Raw genomic sequence first — 20,333 nt, 5'->3', positions numbered from 1 at the left:
ATGTGTACTGACACAGCCACCCTTCTCTGGGCTGCTTTGAAAAAACAAGCAAAGGGGTGGCTCAGTTGGTTAAGCATCCAACTCTGGATTTTGGCTCAGGTCGTGATCTCACGGTTCATGAGATCGAGCCCCACATCAGGCTCCATGCTGACAACTTGGGGCCTGCTTGGGATTCTTTCTCTCTCCTTCTCTGTCTGTTCCTCCCCAGCTTGTGCCCTCTCTCTCTCTCAAAATAAATAAATAAACTTTAAAAAAAAGAAAAAACAAGCAAAGCCCCTAATTTGTATGCAAGATTTCATCTCAAATGTCATAGATTTTTACTCATATAATTATATCAGATCTTAAAATAATTTTATTTCTGTAGTATTTAGGGCTCCTGTGGTTGCAAGTAACAGAAAGTCTCTGCATCTAGATATAGAAAAAACAGGGTTTCAACCTCAGGACTACACAGGTGTGCAGGGAACCCAAGGGCAGGGAGACAGCTGGGTCTTCTGCAAGGCCATGACCAAGAGCTGGAATACTGTAAGGAGCTCGAAAGTCTTTTTGTCAGCCTTGCAACCCGCTTCTGATTGTTGCTTCCCATGACAGGCCGGTTTTCTCTGGCAGGAGACAGGGTGGAAAATGGTGACTACCGATAGCTCCCAAGTTTACATGTTGGTTTATGAGAGCAGCTAGACCAAAGTGGAGTCTATTTAGGAAAGATGCTGATAGAACTTATTTGGGTCAAGTGTATAGCTTTGGTCCAATCAACTGTAACAATTAGGACTGCTTGGTGTGAGTATGGATGCTCCTATGGTAAGTGTGAATAGGGGTTTTCAATTTCCATAAGGAGAGCTGAAAAGCTTACTATAATTAGTATGGCCTTTATTCCTTAATACCTGGAGGAAGAATAATGTTCTCCTCCCGGTTGGATGGCTTGAACCGCTGTTACTGGTTGTAGTAGATTACCTCTTCCAAAGATGGTCATCATAATATACCGCATCCCGTCTGTACTTCTATGATACTATATTAAGTGATGGGGATTCACGTTCTCTTCCCTTGAACCTGAGTGGACTTTTGTGACCACCCAGCCAGTACAGCAGAAGTGAGGCTATGTCACTTCCAAGGGTGGATCACAAACACTCTGTGAACTACTGCCTGTTCTCTTGGGACACTCATACTTAAAACCAGCCCAAGAATCCCCATGGAGACGACACGTATAGGTGTTCTGATCAGCGGTTGAGGTCTCGGCCAACAGTCAATGTCAACTTCAGATAACGTGAGTGAAATGAATCTTCAGATGATTACAGCCCCCAGCTCTTGAGTCATCCCAACCTTTAAGCCACTTCAGCTGATGCTGTGTGAAGCAGAGATGAGCCCTATTCAAATTACAGATTCCCGAGCAAAATAAATGATTGTTGTTACTTTAAGGCACTAAATTGTGCAGTGAATTATTACCCAGTAGCAGATAATGGATGTGATGGTCATTTTGTTATGCCGATATTTGATTATCTAAGGACTGAGCCACCCTGTTGTTGGTCGAATGAGATTCTGCTTGAAGGGAAGACCTCCTCCACCTGAGTTGCAAGTATGTGTCTCAGAAGAGAAGTTGAAATATGGAGTCAGAACTTTAGGGAGGAATGTTCAGCAAATATTCGCTCCCTTTCCTGCCCACTGTGGAAGGAGGGTATTTCCCCCGCCCCTCCTTCACTGTGGACCAATTGGCTATGGATCAATGGCATAGTGGTGGAAGTAACAGCGTGCCAGTTCTGAGCTCATGTTAGAAGCCACATGGCAAGTTTCCACTTGTCCTCTATAGCATCTGCCATCCACCATAAGAAGAACTTGGCCTAAGCATTCAGGGCTCCTTTGGCTTCGGTTCCAGAATGCAGACAGACAAAAGACCTTGACCAGACCTGAAGCCTTGAGGCCATCTACACTCAGCTGAGCCCACAGCCAACCTACAGCCAACCCACCTACCCGGGAGTGAGAAACAGATGTGGCCGTGAACCTCTGAGATCTTAGAGTGTGTTTTTGCAGCAGTGGCTAACTGATTCAGAAGGCAGCCAGAGTCAATGTTGACCTCAAAGAGCCCATCGCGTGGATGAGCACGTGTTTTAAGACCCACGCTCGACTACTGAGTCCTGCGTTTCTGACTAGCTTGACTTTGGGAGTTTCACTTAACATCTCTAAGACCACAGAGAATAACATTTGCCTCACAGGACACTGTGAGAGTTAAGTGAGATGATGTCTGCGAGTTCAATAGTCAACACATGGCGGGCAAGGCTGAAAGATTTATTCCCTCTTCTTCACTTTTTTCCCATTGGGATTCCAATGGGTCTAAAAGTCGAAGGAACAATTTCTAGGAAAGGGATTAAAAGATGACATACACCAAATCCAGGATGTGTGACAGAACCCAAGAATCCCTAAAATCAAGTTAAGCTCTGATGGAATACCAGCTGTTAGCGGAAATTTTCTTGTTTTGATTCTGTTGAGTATTTTGCTGATTTCCCTTAGGATTTAGCGTTTTTTCATGTTTCCGGCTCTCTTAGCAATGAAGAGAGGATGGGGGGGGGGGCACTTTTGTTCCCAAGTGGGCCAGGCTGTGATAGGGGAGCATCCCAGTGCTGGGGGCAGTGGGCTGACAGCCTGAGAGACTCCAAGGGGAAAACAGAAACTCAACTTTCCCATCAGAAAACTTTCCTCATGTTCTACATGACAAGTACGCATATACATATACATCTAATACATGGATATGTGGCAACTGTCAGCATCCTGTCAGGGAAGCAGAACCACTATGAGTATTATGAAATAAGGGATTTATGTGGGAATCAAACCTACACAAAGGTGGGAGGAGCTTGGGAAGTAAAAGTCCAGGAAGGGGCCTTGGAAAACGAGAGAAAAGTCTTTCCCCAGCCATCTTGGGGCACTGGGGCAGGGGGACAGGTTGGAACTTGCAGGGGAAGTGGGGAAGCCACGCAGGCACACCCACCTGCCAGAGTGGGCTTGCAAAGGGGAGGTGGCGAGTCTATACAAGCCTACTGCCTCCTACAGCTACCACCTCTGAGACTGTAGCCAAGAGGGGGAATCCAGAGGGGGCACCCAGTGGAAATGCCCAGGGCTGCTGTTGGTCAGCCGGACCAGGGTGGAGAAGTGCTGGATGCTGGGTAGGGGAGAGTTAGGATGACGTAGAACCTGCCCCCACCTTGTTTGCCTTTGTCATTATATCTGACCACAGATTTCAGAGAATAGAGGCTGCTGCCATATTTTTTTCCCCCACATCTCCTGCAAACTTCTCGTTCAGCCAACTCTAACCCAGAATCACACAGAGAAGGGGATTCTGGGAAGAAGATTCAGTGTAGTCAGGTCAACACAAGCACAGGACCGTTGTACACGTGTGTGTGTGTGTGCTTAATTGCAAAATTCACACATATACCTGTGCTTGCTGAAGCAAATGGAAATAAAATCATATGATATAAAAGAAAAGAAAAATTTATCTCTCCATTTCCATTCAGGAGTAACTACTTCTAAGTCTTAGTTTTTCCTGTGTGTATATATGATATATATGTACATGCATATACATTGTTATACATGTACAGATTATACATATTTACAGATTTTTTATATATATAAAAAACAGAATCAGGCTATAAATATTCTTTTGCAGCTTGTCTATTCAATGAATGCTTCGTTGGCTTCCCGTGCCATTGTTGCATTGACTATGTAGCATAGCATTTGTTTATATGGGCTAGAGAGTGAGATCTTCCTGTCTTTTTATTGCAAATATGTATATATGTCGTTGGGTGTGTGTATGTATGCATACACATGTTTCTGAGTTTGTGCGCAATTTCTATAAACCATATTTCTAGAGGTATAATGTCATTTAAAATTTTACATTTTGGGGGCTCCTGGGGAGCTCAGTCAGTTAAGCATCCAACTCTTGATTATTTCAGCTCAGGTCCTGATCTCACCATTTGTGAGATTAAGCCCCTCGTGGGGCTCTGCGCTGAGAGCAGGGATTCTCTTTCTCTCTCTTTCTGCCCCTCCCTCGCTTGTACCCCCTCTCTCTCTCAAAATAAATAAATAAACATTAAAAGATTTTACTTTAATGACTCTAAATGAACAGTCCCCCCCAAAGTTTATACTAATCCATACGCTCATCTACAGGATACACTTACTTCTTCTGTTCCGCATGGATTATGCCCATTTTTCCAATGTACTATTTGTCTTTTTATATTTATTTGTCAACTGTTAAGTATAGTGTGGATGTATAATCTAATTCAGCTGATTATCTTTTAATTTGTTTGGCGTGTCTTTATTTCAGAAATTTTATGTTTAGGCAGAACCTCTACACTCCAGGATTATAAAGCTTTCACTTATATTTTATTCTGGTTCTTTAACTTGTCTTTTATTTAGATCTCCAAGCCACCTGCAATTTGTTGTGATGTGTACGTGTGTAGTAAAGCATTTAACCTTGTTTCCCAAGGGGTCTGGCCTTTAATCTCAGATTCTGGGAAGTAATCCCTAAGTCCTTGAAATGTCACGCTTGATAGGAGTGTCTTGGCTTGCCCGGGAGCCTGATGTCAGGATGGATAGTCTAACTGTATGATTTATGGTAGAGGCCGAACAGTCTTAGAACAAGGGCTGGCCATGCCAGAAGAACAAACAATATGACTTAGGCTAAGGGCTCTGGGGTCATGTGGTATCAGATGACCGGCAGATCGAAATTAGCTACATGGGCAATCAATCAATCAATTAATCATGCCTATGGTATGAAACCCCAGTAAAAACTCTAACATCAAGGCTTGAGTGAGCTTCCCTGGGTGGCAACAGTCTGTGCATATTGTCACACATCGATACCGGGAAAGTAATGCATCCTGACTCCCAGAGGAGAGAACAATGAATATTCTGTATTTGTTACACGCCCCCAGATTCCACCTATGTGCTTCTTCCCTTGGCTGATTTTCATCTGTTTCCTTTCCTTGGAATTAACTGTAACCATAGAGATAATAGCTCTCCATGAGTTCTATGAGTCTGGGCAAATGATGGAAAGTGAGGACAGTTTGGAGGATCCCCCCCACACCCACAATAGCTGTCAAAAGTGAGGGTGATCTGACGTAGACTACCCACTCCACCCCCCGCCCCGCCTTCTCTGCAGTTGGCTAAACTCTCTCAGGGAGATAAGGCAAGAATCCAAAACTTTTCTCTCTTTTCTAAATGGACAACCAACGTCACCAGCTCCTTTTCCCTCTCACAAACTTAGAAGGAGAGCTCAATCATACACTGAACTCAGGATGTTGCGTAGAAATAAAATATTGACCTGCCTCAACATGAGACTGAACTGTTTAAGGAAGTTTGTGACTGGGTGGAGATTGGTAGGAGATGGAGGTGGGTTTGGCGTGCTCCTTGGGGCCATGTTGAAATCAGCGCCGTTCTGAAGGAAGGAGTAAGACACTCTCCATACCTGTGTACTTCTCAAGGCCTGTTCCCCATAGCTGTGGCCATAGGTTTCATGCCACAACCCCAACCCCATCACCAGCTGTCACACAAATGCATCCTCAGCAGGTACTAATTAGACTCCTTTGGATGATACCGTGGAACCATCACAAGAGGCACCCATCTGAGAGTCGTTATTTTACTCCCTGTGTCAGTTTCTTCTCATCTCCCATTCTTACGTGTGTCCCTTCCCGGGGTATTTATGGAGTGACAGGAACTGTCTCCACAGCCCCCCATCCAACAGGGTCTTCCCATGGGGCTTCTGGCCGTGTCCTCGTTGGAGACATAGGCCCAGGAACAGTAGAATTCACCTCAGGCAGTGGCCAAGTTTTTCTGCAATTCCATTGTTTTGTTTTGATACTTAATCAAAAGCACATTATGCATAATTGCACAAGAATCCTCTTGAAGCTGGGGGGTCACTTCTTTCAGAGTAGAAAGTCATGGGAGAGAACAGTGTTTCTGACCCGTCCTGTTTTGAAAGGCCTTGCCTAGCTCCTCTGATTGCCTTTGCTTTTCATCTGTCCTTATCCTCTCCTCTGGCTGTAGGGACAACACACTTATGAACGCCTCCTCACTCCTTAGTCAAAAGGCCAATGCTTTTTTTCTGTCTGTAAAGGACACATTCCAATGAGGAGAGACTCCAAAAATCTAGAAATATTTCTTTCAGCTGCTCTTTTGCCCCGGGAGTGCAACCACCTTGGCCTTCAAGGCACCCACATGCTTCACCCCAAATTTTTCCATGCTGAGGTTTATCCTCTCAGGCTAGCTGCTTCCAAAGGGACTATTCCATACGGCCTGCACCACCTGAGACCCTCCCACACGGGGAGAGGAACACAGCCAAGCATGCCAAGCAGCTTACGTGGACACAAGAAACCCAGCTGAATGTGCAGAACAAAATACAATTTAGTAGAGAAAGCAAGACTCTGGAGCTACGCCGTCCAATGTGGTAGCCGCTGTCCACACATGGCTACTAAAATTTAAATTAAGTGAGACTTAAAAAGGGTTCATAATTAAAAAAAATTTTTTTAAGTTTATTTTTGACAGAGAGAGAGAGAGAGAGAGAGAGAGAGAGACAGAGCATGAGCAGGGGAGGGGCAGAGAGAGGGAGACACAGAATCTGAAACAGATTCCAGGCTCTGAGCTGTCAGCACAGAGCCTGACACGGGGCTGGAACTCACAGACTGCGAGACCGTGACCTGAGCCGAAAGTCGGACGCTCAACTGACTGAGCCCCCCAACAAAGGGTTCATAATTTAGTTTCTCAGGTGCACTAGCCACATTTAAAGTGCTCAATGGCCACAAGTGGCTAATAGCTGCCATGCTGAGCAGTACAGGCTTAGAACATTTCCAATCACTGCAGAAAGTTCTATGGAATAGTACTGCTCTACAATAAGCCCTTCTTGGTTTGCCTGGAGGCCTGTCTTCCACCTCTACTGAGTCATCTTGGGGAAACACTCAGTTCCTTTTTGTAACTACCATTGTCTCTATGTCCCTAGGGCCTTGTCCTCTCTATGGCTACGAGTGCTGTTTTTGCTGGTGTGCCCCAAGTCATATATTTTGGCAGAAAATGTTGTTTACAATTCCCAGGGGGCATTTATATTTTGATCCTCGGCAGACCAGCTGAAGTGAGAATGGGTGCCATCAGTCACAAGCATTGAAAATCCAGTAGGTTTCAATGGAAGCACATATGAATGTGTGATGGACGAGCCCAGACATTCTTCTTCAAGGAGCATAGTTCCTTTCCTACTTGGTAATTACCATATGAATAGAGAGGAGACTTAGAAGACAAATATTCCAGCAGAAAATCTGTTTATTAGCAGGGGCTGTGTCCACGTCTTTATACTTCCAGTCGGTGGTGCCGGGAGACACGTCTGTGGGTGGCAACAGAGGCGATCCTCTCACCCGGACTTCCTCTCCCTGCCCCTTGTCGTAGGCCATCGATACAGCGTGATGACATTTTTATTTGGCCGTCCAGAGATCCCCAGATGTTCTCATTCTTGGGTCTCCCCACTCCTCCCCAGGGGTGTCAGTGGTTTCGTAGCTGCAGCCAGACCACAGCTTCTCCGTGCATCTTTCTAGTAACCAGCGACGGGCGCACTCTTGCTTTTCGCTCTTTTGGAGTGTCACTAGCATCTCTTGAACATGCACCAGAGTGATCATAACCGTTGCCCAAGGAGCCAGCAGAAAAGCAAGTAGAAACAAAAGAAATGCCTCCTGAAGACCAGCGAGGTCTTTAACTGTATGTTCGTTTAACTCCTAAAGCTGTTATCTCAGCCAGTGGAGTGCTAGCCATGGCCTTGTTGTGTGAGGGTCCGCTGCACACACCGGCAGACAAAAGGAAGCCATCACCTCCTGGAAATGGCCGAGCTGGAAGCTGTGGACAGCCGCGTCCTGCCCTGGGAATACAGTGGCCCAGGATGCTTCAGGATCCGAGGGTGCAGCCTGCGTGAGGCAGCTCAGAGGGCAGAAGGAACCCCAGGGTGAGGAGCTGAGAGAATCAGGTCCTGGTTGGGCGCTGCCATTTCTGCACAGTGGTCTGGGCATTGCCTTATTCCCTCCCGGCCTCAGGAGGAAACGTAGATCACTCTCAGGAATCTACTGATTCCTGGAATCGCATGAACCCCATGGAATCGCAACGTGCTGAAATGAGATGCACGTAACCGTGCTTCTCCGACTGCAAAGATCATTTATTGGGTATGTGCTGTGAAGAAACACTACCCTTTTACCCTCGTCCCCTGGAGGGGTCTGAGGGACACATGAGAACCCCACACCTGCAATGTCTATTTCATAGTTACCCCCAGTTAAACCCAGTTCTGTGTTCTCTGTGGCCACATTCAATATTCGCAGATTAACCACAATCTCTAGTTGTAGACTGGAGGCTCTGGTTAATCTTTAACAACTGGGAGTCAGAATTGGCAAGGAAAGATTGGGGATATTACTCCTGATAGTATAATTCACTCATGGTCCCGTTTCTTCACCTCTCTCCCAGGGCTACACTTTTGGCCAATAACTTTTCACTTTCTCTCACTAAACAGGGGAAGTCTATTTCCTCACCATTTGGATATGGACCCAACCAGGTGGTTTGCCTTGGCCAAAGGAGTGTTGCAGAAATGACAGTGTGACAATTTTGAGCCTAGACCTGAAGAAACCCTGCATGGAGCAGAGATACTCACCCCAGTCCTCCTGGCCAAGGCCAGCCTTTGTGACTGACTACACCACAGTCAGCCAGCCCCAGACCACGAGTGAGTCCGGCCAACACCAACAGAGCTGTCTAGAGGACCCCAAAAACACAAGTGATAAATGTTGACTGTGGAATGCCACTGAGGTTGCGTGGGTGTTTTTTATGCAGCGTTATTTTGGCAACAGAAAACTGATACCCCCTTGTAAAATGAAGAATGACCCCTTCTTTATATTGGGGATAGAGTGAATCTCTCCGAGGGAAACAGGATTTTGGTAGCTGTTCTAGAAAGACATCTGGGCTTTAAAATTGTAATCTCTTTCTGCCACTGTAAATTTTTAATTCTCCTGGGTGAAGCCATTGACTCTACCTTGGGCCCATTCTTGCTCAGACCCCTAGGCCAGTCAGTTTACCATTCTAGTAAGATTTAGGGAGACCTATAGCACTAGCTCAATGATTCAGAAGTTCAACCTAAGGCTACTTTGCTGCAGAATCTGTTCTGTTCTCATCTCCTTCCTTGTGACTAAGCCCTGTATTATTCTCAGATTCACACAGCCATGACCATCTCGGTTCTCAGGGTCCACACTTTCTTACTCCTTTGGGCTACTGGAGCCCTATGGCTGACGTCTGCTTTCCAAAATGGAAGCACCACAGACCGCCTCTTGCCATAGTTACATGTCTAGGGTATAAGTAATAAACAACAACAATGGATTACCTTTACTCTATAAAGTATTTTCTACTTTTACAGCTGGATTCTGTCTCCTCCAGGCCCCAAATGCCTGGTCCACTCTGGAGGAGTACTTTTTCTGTCTTCGGTCTCATCCTACCACCAACCCAAACCTTTCATGACGGAGAAAGCTGGGGTTTAGAGAGGTTACATGACTTTTCTAAGGTCAGAACACTAGTAAATAGGTTTAACATCCAGGTCTACCTTCCAAAATCTGTGCCATTATTAACTCTTCAGCATATCAACTAAGTTAACCTGCCTAGGATGATCTGGCATGGAATATTTGGTCAACATTCCCAAATTTTCTAAGTCTAAAAAAATCAGAACCTGTCTTTTCTCTGATTCTTTGCACCTAGGAATGCTAATGGCTTTCAGTCTAATAGCAAAACAAAAACAAAACCAAAACAAACGACGACAACAACCAAAAACAGGAGGACTTGAGTCCCTGACTTGGGGGGCAGTTGTACACACAGAATACTCGACACCACCAACAGATTATTTTTCAAACTCTCTCCTCTGTGCCACAAAATTATGTTATTTAAATGTTTATTTATTTTTGAGAGAGAGAGAGAGAGAGATAATGTGAGCAGAGAGGGGCAGAGAGAGAAAGAGGGAGACCAGCTCTGTGCTGTCAGCGCAGACCCCAATTATAGGGCTCAAACCCACGGACCATGAGATCATGACAACTGACTGAGCCACCCAGGTGCCCCTTCACAAAATTATTTTCAGTGATAATGATCAGTGATAATCATTATTTTCTTCATTTGTTATTTAGTTTTAAAAACAATTAATTAGGGGCGCCTGGGTGGCGCAGTTGGCTAAGCATCCGACTTCAGCCAGGTCACGATCTCGCGGTCCGTGAGTTCGAGCCCCGCGTCAGGCTCTGGGCTGATGGCTCAGAGCCTGGAGCCTGTTTCCGATTCTGTGTCTCCCTCTCTCTCTGCCCCTCCCCCGTTCATGCTCTGTCTCTCTCTGTCCCAAAAATAAATAAAAAAATGTTGAAAAAAAAAAAATAAAAAAATAAAAACAATTAATTAAAAAAGAAGCCTGCATTTCAATTTTAAAGGCATTATTCAATTTTGGTAAAAATACTTCACGTGGGACCTGAAGTTTGCACTTACCAAACAAAAATAGTACACTTCAAAGTTCGCATGCTGTTTTGCAATTTCAACGTAAATGACTTCTCACCGTCACATGACATGGCGGAATTGAAGGCATTGAAGTTTGGTTTTGTCCTCTTTGTATTCCCTGCATAACCATTGTTACCTTCAATCTACTGGTTAAGGGCAGGAATATGCAGAAGCCTGGTGATGGAGACATACAGCACTAGAAGGTTATAAACTAACTTTTTAAAATATTTATTTATTTTGAGAAAGAGTGAGAGTAGGAAGGGGCAGAGAGAGAATCCCAAGCAGGCTCCATACTGTCACTGTCAGTGCAGAGCCCAACGCAGGGCTCGATGTGGGGTTTGATCCCACAAAACATAGGACCGTGACCTGAGCTGAAATCAAGAGTCGGAGGCTTAACTGACCGAGCCACCCAGGCGCCCCATTAACTGCCGTTCAAAATGAATGTATGAGGCATTGTGTTAGGGCTGACCATAACTGGGAGAACTTCAAATTGCCTTCTATGTAGAATACAATGTTTATGATGGATAAATAACAAACATGTATTGATATGAAGTTCCATATACATTATCAAAACTCTACAATACTCATCATAATTATGCAGAATGTGGTCTAACAAAAAATTTGGGGGGCAAAGAAGAATTTTATCACATTGTTTAGAAATGCTGGCTCACATGATAACAGAAAGCAGACCAGTTTTTACTCAGTTTTTAATACTCATCTGAATTCTCAATAGACAGTGTACCCTTTCACTGCCAATACCTGAACAGAACACTCCCACTGCCCACTGTTGGCGTCCCACTGCTTTGGGGGACCTCAACCTGGTTCAGGGCCCATTCCTTCTCATAGGGAATGCCTTACACTGTTGGAAAGATTTAGGGAGTTCCCACTTCAGGAGAAAAATGACTATTTGGGGGAGTTCTCAATCTTATAGGGGAGAAGTAGTGACTCACCTCTTTAGAGAAGGCTGAGGTCAGGAGAACAGGGTTCTTCTCCTGGGGAACCTGAGTCTGGGTGGTTTGGAAAGAGTTCATGTTCAGAAATGGGGCTACCAAACAAGGATGGCTCCACGGATATGACTCTGGTTATGATGGTACATCATTTGTTACGGTCATGGAGAGACTGACATGGGAGGACCCTAAGATGACATTAAAACACAGAGGGAGTGCTCTGCTCCTGTATGTTTGAGAGAAAGTTTACATCTTTGGATTAGGTTTGGGTTTACCATCAACGAAGCTTGCCTTTGAAAAACTTTTTTCTTTAATGTTTATTTATTTTTGAGAGAGAGACAGAGCACGAGCAGGGGAGGGGCACAGAGAGAGGGACACACAGAATCTGAAGCAGGCTCTAGGCTCTGAGCTGTCAGCTCAGAGCCTGACGCGGGGCTCAAACCCACAAACCGTGAGATCATGACCTGAGCTGAAGTTGGATGCTTAACCGACTGAGCCACCCGGGCACCCCCAGGAGCTTGCCTTTTGAAGCAGGTAGACAGGAGCATGCTGACAGTGATTCCTAGATGCACGCTAGGGCTCCCCAAGGGCCAAAGGCGGGCGAAGAATGATGGAGATTATCTTCAAACCACCCTTCAGAGCCTGCCAGAGCTGACCAGGATGGATGGGACCAGGGTGCAGAAACTATGCTCTGCCATCCACCCGCTGGGACGTATTCCTCTCGGAGCCTGCCAGAGATTTTAGCAGGCAATGATTCTTTAATCCAAATGAATTATGGAGAAAGACAGCTTATGAAAACTTATGTGAAATTTGGAAAGACTGGAAGCTTTATTGTTCTCAGCCAGAAACGGCACTCTTCAATTAAAACAACCAAGGTCTGGCCAGATGTACTTTAATGAATGAAAAAGAGGAACTTCTGATGATAATTTGTGTGCCTGTCTTCATTTAGGTTCTGAGTGGTTTAAAGAGAGTTCTCAGTAACATTTTTCTGATTACAAAAATAGTGAAATCATTCTAGAAATCACAGAAAAATATCAAAATCGTCGTCACCCACAATTTTATCTCCCATTGTGTTTACAGATTTTTACATCTTGTCCTTCTCACTTAATAGTGAGCTTAAACATTTTTCTCTGTCGTTCATCATTCTGTGGAAATACTTTCAATAGACGTCTATTATCTCTTTGTGTGAATATGCCCTAAATTATTCATTCTATCGCCAATCACCAAACTTAAATATTTTTAATGTTTTCATATAGTAAATAGCACTGTGATGAACACCCTTGCCGAGAAATCTCTATATAATTCTGAAGGCTTCCTTATCATAGATGCCAAATTATGCAGTTATTGGGTGGAAGGGTTAAATTGTAGTGTAGGGCTAACCTGTAGCCTTGAGAAATAATAGCTTTGTTTTGACACTATAGGTTAAGAGATAACAGCCTTGTCTTATCAATCAAGGAACAAAAGTTCAAGGGAAATCAACTGGATTGGTGTTTGATTGGATTGGGGCAAGGGCGTGTTGAGAACTTTGAAAAAATGGCACGGGAGGCAGGGTCAAGGAGGTCAACTGTTTGCAGCTTAACGGGAGAAGGTCTGAACTGTTTCCACCCCCATCTGGGAACTATTTCTTTGTTCTGTTCCTAGGTGATGATAAGACGATGCGGTTGGCTATAAAAACTCTGTACCACGGCTGTTCGTGGCTGCACTCTGGTCCAGAGTGTCGGTCCCGATCGGTCGGCCTTGCCTCTCATTGCAATAAACTTTGCTGTGACTGTCACTGGTGCCGGTAGCATTCTGTTTTAGGAGTCGTGTGGATGCAACACCTAGCACACAAGAAAAGAACAGCTGGTGAGGTCCACACTTTCAGGATGGCTCAAGAGGGTACCTAGCCCAGGGTGTGGCTCAATGAATAAATAATAACAACTGATTCTGAATGTGAATGTAAAAATCAGTTCGTGTTCAACTGGAATTTATACTGAATTTAGAATCCAATCAGGTCAGGGACAAGATGCTTACAGAACTGATTCAGGAAACAGAAATTTCCACCCATGTTTTATAATAAAGATTAAGTTGGGGAGCTAAGAAAAATTGGATATAACTGTCCTTACTACCCCCAAACCCCCTCCTCTAAACAAACCTCTATCATTTAAAGCAGAGACAGTCTTCCCATATCACTCCTTCCAGCCCAGGGAAACAGTCTCAGTCTTTCTCAACACCATACTCTGGACAACCAGTACCAATTAGGTGAGCCGAATTGGTATACCTGGTGAAAGGTATTTGCAATCCCTTTCCCCAAGGTATTCAGATCATCCAATTAAAATGGATAATGTAAATGAATTGCCGATGAATAAATAACAATTATCTTTGTACACCAATAAAAAATCCAGCACTACATTGTCCCAAGTTACTGGATATCCACACCAATATACAATCATTAGGAATAGCTATAGTTTTTGTTTCTGTTTTAAGTAGTCAAGCAGTTGTGATTGCTAATTAGGTAAAAATGAACAGATTCAAAAGAGTCTGAATGTGAGTGTTCTATCCAATTTCTCCTAGAGGCACGAGCTCAGACTCGCAGACACATGTTAACATCAAGGTCAGGATTGGTGGAGATAATGCAGTGAGGGCAAAATAGAGATAGAAGGCGGTTCAGGGCTCAACGTTATTCTAGAAGAAGCTGCAGGGTCATAAAATGATACCCACGTGGGTGCCTAAGGTTTCACAAAGAAGGCAGGGCCAAGAGAGTTATTAGCATTAATAACTGTCATCTATGGAGCAGTCTGCATGAGCCAAAATCTCACTTAAATATCACAGCTATTAAAAAACAAAATTTGAGGGGCCCCTGGGTGGCTCAGTCAGTTGAGCGTCCGACTTCAGCTCGGGTCATGATCTCATGGTTTGTGAGTTCGAGCCCCGTGTTGGGCTCTGTGCTGACAGCTCAGAGCCTGGAGCCTGCTTCGGATTCTGTCTCCTTCTCTCTCTGTCCCTCCCCACTAGTGCTCTGTCTCTCTGTCTCTCAAAAATAAATAAATGTAAAAAAAAAATTAAAAAAATAAATAAAAAACAAAATTCAATTGAATAAATTCGAAGGTATGATTGGTCTCATTAAGTGATTCATGAAAATTCATGAATTGGGCAGCATCCCATCTAACAAATAGAGAGATGTTCCAATGAATTGTATAAAATTAAAGATTTTTGTAGACGGGAGGTTGGGGCAAGAAAGTTATTCGCAAAAGGAAAGAAAGGATCGTCTCAGGCCAGGACTTCTCCTTTTGGGGGAATGGGGCCCTGAGGGTTTTTATCATGCAGATGACCTCACTAGTGCTGGTTAGGAAATTTCCCATGGACTTGAAAGGTCTTGTTCTTGGGGCACCTGGATGACTCAGTCAGTTGAGCATCCAACTCTTTGATTTCAGCTCAGGTCATGATCTCACTGTCATGATGATGAGGGACCATAAGGCAAGCTGAGGGCCAAGCACAAGATAGCACAACACCCAACCCCCCCCCCCCACAATGTGATATTCCTCAGGTGTTCCCGACTGCCCAAGAACAAAGGAAAGGACAGAAAACAGATCGTTAAACTGATAGAGTCTCCAATCAGTTTACAAATATCTTATCAATAGCCAATCTCTTGGAGCTCTCTACTGTCTTAATGATAATGCTTTGCCAGAGGGTAAAACAACTTTAGCTTTACAATAGCAGGCATCCAGTAATCTGTGAGTTTTTATCACATGGAAATTTCTTCAAGAAACTTCCTCTTGACTTTACCTTCCCCCCCCAACTCCACATTATACAAGCAGTCACTCTTCACAACCCCAGTGCAGCTCTTTCTGCCCAGGGGTCCTATCCCTGTGCTTTCATAAAATCACCCTTTTGCGCCAAAGATGTCTTTAAGAATTCTTTCTTGGCTGTCAGCTATGAATCCCACCATCACTCCAGAACCTTATAAGTGAGATCAAGCCCATGTCTGGACTGGGCATGGAGACTGTTTGAGATTCTCTCTCTCTTTCTGCCACTCCCCCTCTCACACTCTTTCTCTCAAATAATAATAATAATAATAATAAAGTAAAAAAAAATAAAAATAAGGGGCTCCTGGGTGGCTCAGTCGGTTAAGTGACTTTGGCTCAGGTCATGATCTCTCAGCTACAGAGTTCGAGCCCTGTGTTGGGCTCTGTGCTGACAGCTCAGAGCCTGGAGCCTGCTTCGGATTCTGTGTCTCCCTCTCTCTCTCTGCCCCTTCCCTGCTCGTGCTCTATCTTCTCTTTCAAAAATAAACATTAAACATGAATAAAATAAAATAAAAATAAAAGAATAAAAAAAAGAAAGGTCATGGTCCTGGAATAGGTTGAAACTGTAATCAAGTCTTGGTTCACTGCTGTGGGGGCAAATGACTCCATTTTGGGCTTGTCTCTGTCTCTCTGTCTCTCTCTCTCTCTTTTTCTTTTTCAACACATCTGTGTAGGGTAAGTTTTATTCTCCTTTGGCCCATGAACAAGCTAAGGCTCAGGGAACTGAGCGGTATGCTCGGGGTCACACAGCCCATAAGTGTTAACATTTGAATTTGATCCAACAACAGCGGGATCCAAAGAAAGCTCTGTAAATAACCACACTAGACTCTTCAGATGTGGCAGGCATGTGGCCCCGAGGTAGATGCTGGGAGGGTTAGGCCCTGGGAAAAACATGCCAAGAAAGGCCAGAGATTGGGCCACTTCGTGGAGGACTCTCGGCAGAAAGAGTGAAGGGTCCCTGGGAAAAGACAGGCATAGTTTTCTTGGTTGGAGCAAAGTCATCCTAGGCCCCAGGCCCTCTCGGCCATCTCGTAAAAGATTGTAAGAACAAACAGCCACTATCGGGAGGTAGCCTAATCACATCAGGGACAATAAAACTTCCAGCACTGATTCAAAACTGAAGGTTGAACTGAGGCACGTTGAGTTCTTTACAGGATGTAACCCCCTTTGAATACTCAGATACCAGACCAACTGCAGCCGGAGAACTGAAGTAGACCGTTTGCCCAACTCCATCTGTGTTCCCCATTGCACAAGCCCCTTCATGAATTTACTTGCATCCTTAGCTTAAAACTTGTCCAACACCGCTTGGGGAAAGACCCCTGGGGTTCTTTACTTGTTGCCAGTAAATCTCTGTCTTGGTCGTGTCTTTTGGCTCGACACCCACCACAGGGCCAACCCGGTGTCAGGTAACTGGATGAGATGTTGGATAACCCTGTCACTTAAGTTATGCATTTTAATTTACCCGATATCATTAAAATAACAGGATGCGGGGTGCCTGTGTGGCTCAGTCGGCTGAGTGCCCGACTTCGGCTCAGGTCATGGTCTTGCGGTTTGTGGGTTCGAGCCTCCCTCGGGCTCTGGGCTGGCAGCTCAAAGCCTGGAACCTGCTTCAGATTCTGTGTCTCCTTCTCTCTCTCTCTCTCTCTCTCTCTCTCTCTCTCTCTCTGCCCCTCCTCTGCTTGTGCTTCTCTCTGTCTCTTAAAAATAAATAAGCATTAAAAAAAAACCAGGATCTATTAGTTAACTGCTTTATTTAGAGCTGGCTAGATACAGAGCTGCAAGAGCCAACAGGGTGTTAAAGAAATAGAGCATCTGAGTATAACGGGCTCCTTAATGTTACCTTCCACGAGCCTGTGTGTGGCCCCAGCCTCGATACTCCCAGTCCAATCTCTGGGCCAGCAGTGCAGGCCTTGCCTGGGTACATATAGACATACAGTCTCAGCCGCCACCCAAGACCTACCGAATCAGAATCTGCATTCTTTTTTTTTTTAATTTATTTTTAATTTTTTTAATATGAAATTTATTGTCAAATTGGTTTCCATACAACACCCAGTGCTCATCCCAACAGATGCCCTCCTCAGTGCCCATCCCCCCCCCTCCCCTCCCTCCCCCCCCCCCCAACCCTCAGTTTGTTCTCAGTTTTTAAGAGTCTCTCATGCTTTGGCTCTCTTCCACTCTAACCTCTTTTTTTTTTTTTTCCTTCCCCTCCCCCATGGGTTTCTGTTAAGTTTCTCAGGATCCACATAAGAGTGAAACCATATGGTATCTGTCTTTCTCTGTATGGCTTATTTCACTTAGCATCACACTCTCCAGTTCCATCCACGTTGCTAAAAGATCCTCAGACTATGTGCACTTTAAGGCGGGAGAAGCACTGATCCAGGGGGCACAAACCAGAAGGAAAGGTAGGATGTAAAATATCAAAAGAACCAGCTAGCTATGCTCAGAAAGGAAACAAAAAGGCAAAAAAGATGTTTTGTTTTGTTTTGTTTTGTTTTTCTCAGAAAAAAAAAAAATAAGGTAATTGCAAGTTTGACTCAGGGAGGTAATTTTTTTTCTCCCTGGTAAAATTATAAGCAGGATCTGTTCACATAAAACAGGATGAACGAGACTACCGGCCTAGGAGAGTTGTTACATCTGGTGTGTACAAAATTGGAAGAAGCTGAATAATACAGTCTTGCTCTTCCTTTGTGCGTGAGCTAGGCCCAGTGGCTTCAGGGTCGTTTTCTTCCTTTGTGACATCCGAAACCCAAGGAGATGCATGCTGTTAGAAATTATAAAATGCCCATAAATGTCTTGCAGAGGGAGTGGGAGAGTGGTAGGGTTGGGACGGGAGGGAGAGAGACCACTGGCTTAGGCCAGAGAAACGGAAAACGCTGGAATGGAGGAGGGGGCTTAGGAAGCTGACACTAGCTGAGGAGCTCAGACTTCTCCGTGGTTACGTTCAATTTCAGCCGTCTACAAACACAGCTCTCAGTAAGTAAAGAATAACTTTGTTGACCAGGAAATGGCCACCTATTTTTTTCAAAATGGAAATAGCTGGGGCGCCTGGGTGGCTCAGTCGGTTGAGCGTCCGACCTCAGCTCAGGTCATGATCTCACAGTGTGTGGGTTCTAGCCCTGCGTCGGGCTCTGTGCTGACAGCTCAGAGCCTAGAGCCTGCTTTGGATTCTGTGTCTCCCTCTCTCTCTGCCCCTCCCCTGCTCATGCTCTGTCTCTCAAAAATAAATAAATGTTAAAAAAAAAAAATGGAAATAGCTTTATTGTTTTCTTTCCTGATTATGAAAATAATACTTATTGCAAAGAAATTAAGAATGAAGATAAAATGTGAAATGGAAAATGAAAATCACTTCAAACCCCAGACAGAGAACTATATACTAATAGTACACTCACACACGTGTGCACACACAGACGCGCACCATCACACGCACGGAGTTTTACAGACCTGGTATCACATAAAACACTTTCTCAATGCCAGGCTCGGAGAATGTAGTGCTTTGTGCTCCTAAAACCCAAGCGATGGACAATTGAGATGGTCCTCTCTAGTTTGAGGGTTAGACGTATACACAAGTAATTAATAATAATCTGAAAAAATTTTTAAGCTGTTTTATCAGGTCGATGCTAAAACAACAATATTCCTCCTATGAAGTTCCCCTAGGTCAAGGTATATTTGTACAGCTAAAAAAAACCCCAAAACACCGTAGCAGGTCAACCTACCCTCCTCATTTAACTAGAATCTGTAACCCTCTTTCATTCGCCCTAATTCTGTGAACTCAGAGAAAAATAGGAAATGGGGCGGGGGGTTGTGGGGAGTGATGGTTAATTGCTTCAGGGAGGCTGCACTAGGTTGTAGGTGCCTGTGGCCAAAGCGCTGAGCTGGGGAGGGTCAAAGTCTCTTAGATGGATGCCTTCAACACATTCCAGAGCTACAGACTAGTCAATCCACCTAAACTGAGTCTCGGGGGCCCCGGGGGCCTCCTCAGTAGCCCCAGGCTTTGGAGCAGCAACCCCACCCACCTGTCTGGGGCACAACTGGTCACCCACCCTGCAGCCTGGATCAGTCCTTAACTTACAGATTGCAGTCTAATAAATGCTTGCTGTGAGCCTCCACTGTGAGTCGAATGTTGACAAAGTGGCTTCGGCACTGCTCAGACACCAGGCTTCTCCCCCTGGCCTGGCCCATGTGCTCCTCCCCACTCAGAACCCCCACCTCTGGCCTTCTCTCTTACTAACCTTAAGAATAAGACTGCCAATGATTCCACTAGCAAAAAATGGATTTATTTGCGAATAGTAGAGAACTGCAATCTGGGACAAGCAAGCCATGGCAAAACCATAGGTAAGTCCAACAAACAGAGGAGAGGACCATTGTTTTATGGAGAAGAAGGGAGACGTTGGGAGGGGTCATTTTGAACAAAAGTCCATCGAGGAGAAGCAAGATTTCACACTGGCCGAGTTAGGGGGTGTTCCATTTCTTGTGGGAGATACACAATACATCTTTTCCTGTTGGGATCTGTCGTTGATATTCTTTCCTCTTGAGATTCTTCTGTTGGGGTTGGTAATTGACAGTTCTTGTCATTGACATTGGGTGGTAAGGCTCTCCCCACCAGCCTCCCCTTCTAGCACCCCAAGTCCACGTTAGTCAGGTTTCTCTTTACTGTCACACTCTCTTCCTCTGGAACCTAACCCAAGACCGACCACCTTGGCTTTGCCTGATGCTTGGAATCTTTCCCTCTTCAGACTGCGGGTCTGCTTTGTCCCCACGCTGCTTTCTTTGCTTTGAGATTTGGCATCAGTGCCCTGACCCTGGCCATCCCGTAATCAAGCATCCTGTGACTCTTAGAGCTTTTAGCAAGAGGGTCCTGACAGTCCTTCCTTCCTTTGCTAGCCTCCACATTTCAGGTTAAGTTTTCTTGGGTCAAGGCCTTGGCCACTTCCCCCACCTTCCATTTTATTTGCAAAACTGATGTATCTGCATCAGGGAAGGTGGTGATTCAAGGGCATAAGAGAAAAGTTAAGGTAGTTTCCATTACACTAAGTGGGGCAGAGAAAGGGGGCAAATTCCTCCACTGGAAATCCCACAAATATGAAAATAGATG

This window comes from Panthera uncia (genome assembly GCF_023721935.1).
Source record: "Panthera uncia isolate 11264 chromosome A3 unlocalized genomic scaffold, Puncia_PCG_1.0 HiC_scaffold_11, whole genome shotgun sequence".
Lineage (NCBI taxonomy): Eukaryota > Metazoa > Chordata > Mammalia > Carnivora > Felidae > Panthera > Panthera uncia.
The sequence above is the reverse complement of the archived record's forward strand: the minus strand, read 5'-3'. Positions refer to the sequence as shown.